The following is a 6,701-nucleotide window of genomic DNA, read 5'->3' as shown; positions in this document are numbered from 1 at the left end:
ACACATAGTTTGTGTATTATCTAAAGTTAATAAAGTGAAAGAAAATAATGTTTAGAAACCGATTAAACTTCAATCTTTTCCTTGTCCCTAGCTGTTACACTGTAACTAAACTTAAAAGGACGTGTGTTCTTTTAAAAATCCCTTTCAACTAACACACAAAAAAATTATGTCTAGTATTCAAAAACTATTATCTAATTCAGGAAAGTAATTACTCTTGCCATTGACAAATGAATAGCATTCCTACCTAGGCCTTTGCTATTTCTCTTTCATCTTATTCATTAAAGTAAATCAACATGTCAAGCAGCATTCAGATTGGTTCTGCATTCAGAAATCCAGTTGTAAAATATTTAGTAGCAGGCCCCTGTATATTTAACTGTATGGATCACAAATTCCACAGATGACATATAGTCAAAATAATAGATGTCCAAAAGGGAACACATCAAATAATAAAGGGTTGTTACTGTGAACATAGTTCAACGTACTTCTAATGTCACAGGTAATATTGTAATGCTCACCACATGATTATCAATGTTGTGGGCAGTGATGGTGACAGCATGTACTTTCATCCATATATAGACTAAAATGGCATGCACATTTTACTTCAGTGTGAACAATGATGTTCTAGAAACCCATGAGATGGAAATTTACAATGCATGATTTAGCTTGGGGGCTAGGGAACTTGCTACCATTAGAAGTATATGGGCATGACATTCACAATCCTGGGAAAGGTTTTATATAAACACAAAACACTATTGTATCTTGGTGATTCTTACTGGGTTGGTTGCAAAATTAAACCTTTGTGAGTCTGAGAATTAAGGTGCTCCCAAATAAAACATTTTTTTCTTGTAGTGATAAGTTTCTCTGCTCCTTCCCACCCCGTGGTCCCACCTGGCCCCACGGTCCTGCAGCTGCTTATAAAATAATCACTCAGAGGCTTGATATTATTTACAAACCATATGGCCTATGGCATGCTTCTTGCTAGCTAGCTCTTTCATCTTAAATTAATCCATTTCTATTAATCTATGTTTTGCCACATGGCTATGGCATTACTGGTCTGCTGGCATCTTACTTCTTTTTGGGTAGGGGGTAGGCATCTCTCCTGACTCTCCTTTCTTTTTTCTGTATCTCTGCTTAGATTTCCTGCCTGCCTCTAAGCTGCCTTGCCATAAGCCAAAACAGCTTTATTTATTATCCAATGGGTGCAACACATATTCACAGCACACAGATATCCAACAGCATTTTCTACCTCATTATTTTTATCTTATTTATGCATTAAGTAAGTGTCCATATATTTTATCACTTATTTCTTATTTTAAAAATAGATAAAGTAGTCTAGAGGATGACAGCTATAGTTTCTGGCCTAGTGAAGCTAGAAAAAAAATCATTCATGTAATAAACATTCAGATACATGTATAAAATAATTTTAACTTATAAAAAGCTCTACAAAAGCTTTAATAAGTGGACATGGTTATTTATGAGGGAAATGAGAGAAGCAACTTTGACTAAAACTGTAGGAAATGGGCACTTTTCACCGTCTCTGTGGGTGTACTTCAGTCAAGAACTGTACTCAAGATCTAAGGCAAGCACATTACGGGAAGATAGAGTAGCCATAGAAAAAGCAATCGAGAAGAAATGACCTTTGGGTGTTTTAAATAAGGCCACTTATTTAAGAAATATGTAAGAAGATAGATAAGTTAGTTAATAGATAGGTAAGCTTTTATAAAAGAAACTAGAATGTGGTCAAGTGGGTTAGAGCATAGGTTAGAGATGGGGCTGCATGAGCCTGCAGGCTGACGTAAGACACTTGGATTTTATCAAGCTTCAGTGGAAACCCATAGAAACTTTCAGGCAGAGCTTTGATAGAATTTAAATTAAAATTTTAAAATTAAACTCCCTGCATTCTAAAAGAATTCAGAAACACATTTGAGAAGGCCAGGTGTGGTGGCTCACACCTATATTCCCAGCACTCTGGAGGATTACCACAAGTCTGAGGCCAAGCTGGCTACATGGGGAGTTCCAGTTAATCACAGTTACATAGCAAAACTTTGTCTCAACAAAATATCAGACTTGGGAGCCAAATAGAGGTGAAAATGTTCAACTGCCACTGGCTGGGAAAATGAATGTTTTTATTTCAAGATGAATTAGTAAAGTTCTTACTCAATTTTAGCTTCCTAAGCCTTGAGGTAGAAGTGTCTAGAGAATCTATCAACTTCAGACTCTGGAAATGGAGATGATGAAAGAGTGTTATCTGAGTTTCCTCATGATGTGATAAATACCTGAGTCCGGGTAATTTACAAACAGGAGTTTGTATTCTGAAGTCCAAGATCAAGAGACAAGTGCGTAGTGTCTGGTAAAGGTTTCCACTGCAGTCAAGGGAGTGCCTCCAACCAGTCCAATCCTCAGGTTGAATATTCTGTCCTCCCTTCCTGGGAAGGAAGGAGCAGCTAGAGGTGCTGAAAGAACTCTGTGTGAAGCCCTCTTTCATGAGAGCCTACATGACAAAGAAGCCCTCTTGACCTAAGCTCTTCCTTAAAACCTTGTATCTTAGGTGTGACTGGAAATCACACCTCTGTGTAGTAATTTTGAGATGCGGTTTTGCTCTGAAGCCCAGCAGGTCTCACATTCACACCCCTCCTGCCCCAGCCTCATGTGCTAAGAATGCACACTGTGCCACCTAGATCCACATGAATTTCATATGAGCATAAATGCTCAAATTGCAGCAAGCATTCAAGCTTTTCTAGTGGTAAATTAATGGATGAAAACTTTCCTATTTGATAATGATCAATAAATGCTGACCATTAGTATATTTGCTAAACTATGTCTTTCCCACTGAATTTGCCCAGAGTTGGTATTTCAAAAATACTTTTATTCATTTTGTAATGCTTGAGTAAGAGACCCATACTGAGTCTTTTATAAAGGCAAATATTATGTTCATGACAACTTAAAAGAACTAAAAATTCAGAGATCCAGAATAAACAAGTTAAAAGCTGCATCTGGGCCAGCAAAATGGTGCAGCAAGTCAAGGAAGCTGCTGTAAATCCTGACCACCTGAGTTTGATTTCCAGGACCTACATTGTGAAAGGAGGAAACTGATTTGTGTAATTCTCCTCTGCATACACTAATAAATAAACAGATAAATAAATACATAAATAAATGCAATAGTGTTTTTTCAAAGCCGCTCCCTGCACATTCTTGGTACAAGTTCAGTAGGGTCTACCAGAAAAGAGCATTGCAATGTACAGTTCCTTCTGTCTCTGTGTGAAAGAATATGACATAGAATAATTGAGAATTTTATATTTTCTCAATTAGCCAAAGCCTATTTTGCATATTTAATGTTTTGTTATATTCTCCTTAAATGCTTTATTTAAACGAACTATATGTACACATATGTTCCTTTCTTCCATTAAAATGAAAATATTGTATTTGACATTCCCTACATAAGAACTCATTGCTCCAGCTAGGATCTCCCGCTCTCTTTCCCTCGACCCTCGCCCTTCATTGCTCCCACTCATGTCCAGGCTGTTCATGTAGATCTCATCCATTCTCCGTGTCTTTCTTGGGGTCCCGTTTTCCAGGTAGCCTCACTGGTGATGTGAGTAGCAGTCCAGTCATCCTTGTTCCACATCTAGCATTTTCCTATGAGTGAGTACATACCATATTTGTCTTTCTGAGTCTGGGTTACCTCACTCAGGAAGATTTTTTCTAAAAAAAAAAAAAAATACTACTTCATGGTAGCTATATACCTATTAAGTAAATTAAAAAACTTCCTAGGATTTAATTATAAATGTTTTCAATAGCAGGGATAAGAATTAAGCATTGCCTACCATAAGTAAAAAAGTTCAAGAAACATAGTATCCAAAGTATCATATATATATATATATATATATATATATATATATATATATATAATTTTAGTTGATGTAAATTAAAGATAAAATAATTAAAACCATATTAGTAGCATTTAAATAAAGTATTGCTACCACAAAACTCTATTATTTTCCATGTAAATTAGTGTTATAACCATCTCTTAATGGAGTCTAAAAATGAGCCTAATTAATAGACTAAACAGGATGTCATGAAGCCTGTCTCATTATTTTGACTTATAATCTTTATTAACTTATCCTGGTGTGAAGGATAAACACACCAGGCATTGGTAAATACTCTACTATGATGGAAGAACAGAAACCTGTTGCCCACTAGTTCAGTGTTCTCACACTAGATTATATCTTATTACATTTTATCCTGATAATTATGAGGTTCTCATTGATGATTCTCAATGGAAATGTCTAAAGCACAGAAGAGTTACATGTTTTCCTTAGGGCACAGAATCAAGTGAACAAGTCTCAAATCTTGCTATAGGAAGCAAGATGGGCACTACATCTTTTTCTTTTTCTAGGCCAGAGATTATTTTCTTAACCTTCCTGCATTCCTCTGGAGCATCTCCCCATGCTGTTGAAGCATCAACCTTCTCTTTGCTCCCAAATGTGATACAACATGTTCAGTATCATTGAGATTTGAAAGTGATTTCTGTTACCAAAACTGTGGTATCCTAGGTCAGATATATGCAAACTCTGTCTGGTATTTCTATACTATCTTGTCTTGATCATGTCTTCCAACCAATGAAGGTGGTTTTGAATGCAAGAAGAGTCTTGCTAGAATACTTTCTAAAATGTCTATGCTTTTCTTCTACCTTTTTGTCTACTGTGAGAGCCTCTCTGTATGCACATTTTATCTGCTGACCTATATTGGAAGGGGTCCATAGCTGACTGGACCTCTAGGACTGAAGCAGAATGCAAGAAAGATCAAATAATAAGTACGAAGAACCTTACTAAAAGAATGCACCAAGTTCAAGTGGGAAGAAATGTACAAAATAGGTCATCAGAGTGAGTTATGCCAGACCCAGAAGAAAAATATTAAGGCTTATATTGGAATTCAGTTCTTATAAACCAGGAAGCAAAGCAGGCAGGAAGAGGAACTTGTCTTAACACCAGATATTCGTCTAATAACCCTCCGTACATTCAATCATTAGTAAAACTATTTCTTTTGCTCCATTTTATTTTTGCATCACTGTGGCAAAACACAAGGGTACACAACTTTAATATTTTAGTGTTTGAGAATTTCACACATGCATACATATAATATGTTTTGATTCCCCCATTTCCTCTCCCTCAAATCCCACCCCTATACCCTCATTTCTCCCTCCCATATTCTTTTTGTATAAATCCACTGAGTCTACACTTAGTATGTACATGAGTATAGGGCCATATACTGGAATATAGCCTCACAGGGCCACATGAAGAAAACTGACCTCTCCAACAACAGCCATCAATTGCCAATAGCTCCTCAGATACATGTGAGACTTTGTGACTATTTTAAAAAGAGGAAAATTTTATTTTGGCTCAGAGCATCAGAGGTTGTGGTATATCACATCTGTCTCTATTGCTTCTAGGTTATAGTGGATCAATTACAGTGGTGATGATAGATGGAGAAGTATTAACTCACAGGACACAGGAAGCAGAGAAAGTAGAACATTAATTCAGGGCTAGCTCTCTCCTTTCCACCATTTTATTCTGACCAGGCCCCCAGCCCGTGGGATGCTGTCACTCACAGTCAAGGTGGGTTGTCCCTTCAGTTAATCTGGGAACATCCTCACAGCACACCGAGACCTGTACCTCACCAGTCTTATAGGTGATCTTAAATTTAGTCATATTGGTAATCAGAATCACCCATTATAATTGGTATCATATAAAATGAGGAAAAGATAATTGGCATTGAATAAATGTGTCCTTTAAAAACAGGGCAATAATAAATCATTCTTCTGCCCTCCTCATACTTTAGTCACAAAATATACTAAAAACTCACTGATTTTTCTCACTCCTTTTCAATAACGGAAATTTTCCCTTGATCTGACATCATCCCAGAATTGTATTCCTCTGCTCTTCAAATAGTTCTTGACCCACCTCAGTAACTCCAATGGCTTCCATTCAAGATATAGTATCACCACCCCACCCTTTCTCGGCACTTCCAAGACTCCCACACATTTCCTCCTTTTACCTGAGGCTCTTTGTAGCAGAAACTTGAGCACAGTGGGAACGAGAAGGCATTAGAATTTGTCTGAATTGTCAAAGTCATTTAACAGCCTCACAGACACTGGTATCTCGTTTCCACAAAAATCCTAATGGTTTTCTTACAGCAAAACAATACAAGTAATATTCCCTTCTAAGTTTTTGTGTATTTTCTACTACTTTTGAAATATTAATCAAAAAGAAAAATGATAATGACTACTTTGCTTAGGATCAAGAAATGTTTTCTTAAATTTGGTGCCATATTTAAAGAATTTTAACTCCTAGAAAATCACTCTTCTGTGCCTTCAAGCCTATACTGTCATAAGTCAAGTAGCAACAGTATCCAAACAGCTCAGGATCAATAATGCAACTGAAAACAGCGGCCTTGTCAGCTCCCCACCTCCTCTTTTCAAAACATACCCTAAAAACTGCCCTCTCGGCCTACAAACCTTCTATTGATGAACATGAAAAACAAATAACTGGCACCTACGCCATTGGCACTTGGACTCAGCATGTAAGCATCCTACCTAATGCCTGTACAAGAGTAAGTTTGTTTTGTTTTGTTTTGTGTGTATACTGTTTGGGCAATGTCTTCTTATTCTATATCTTCCTCTATAGAACAGCATTCATTGCTGC

Source organism: Peromyscus leucopus, chromosome 6 (genome assembly GCF_004664715.2).
Source record: "Peromyscus leucopus breed LL Stock chromosome 6, UCI_PerLeu_2.1, whole genome shotgun sequence".
NCBI lineage: Eukaryota > Metazoa > Chordata > Mammalia > Rodentia > Cricetidae > Peromyscus > Peromyscus leucopus.
Note: the sequence above shows the minus strand (reverse complement) of the source record.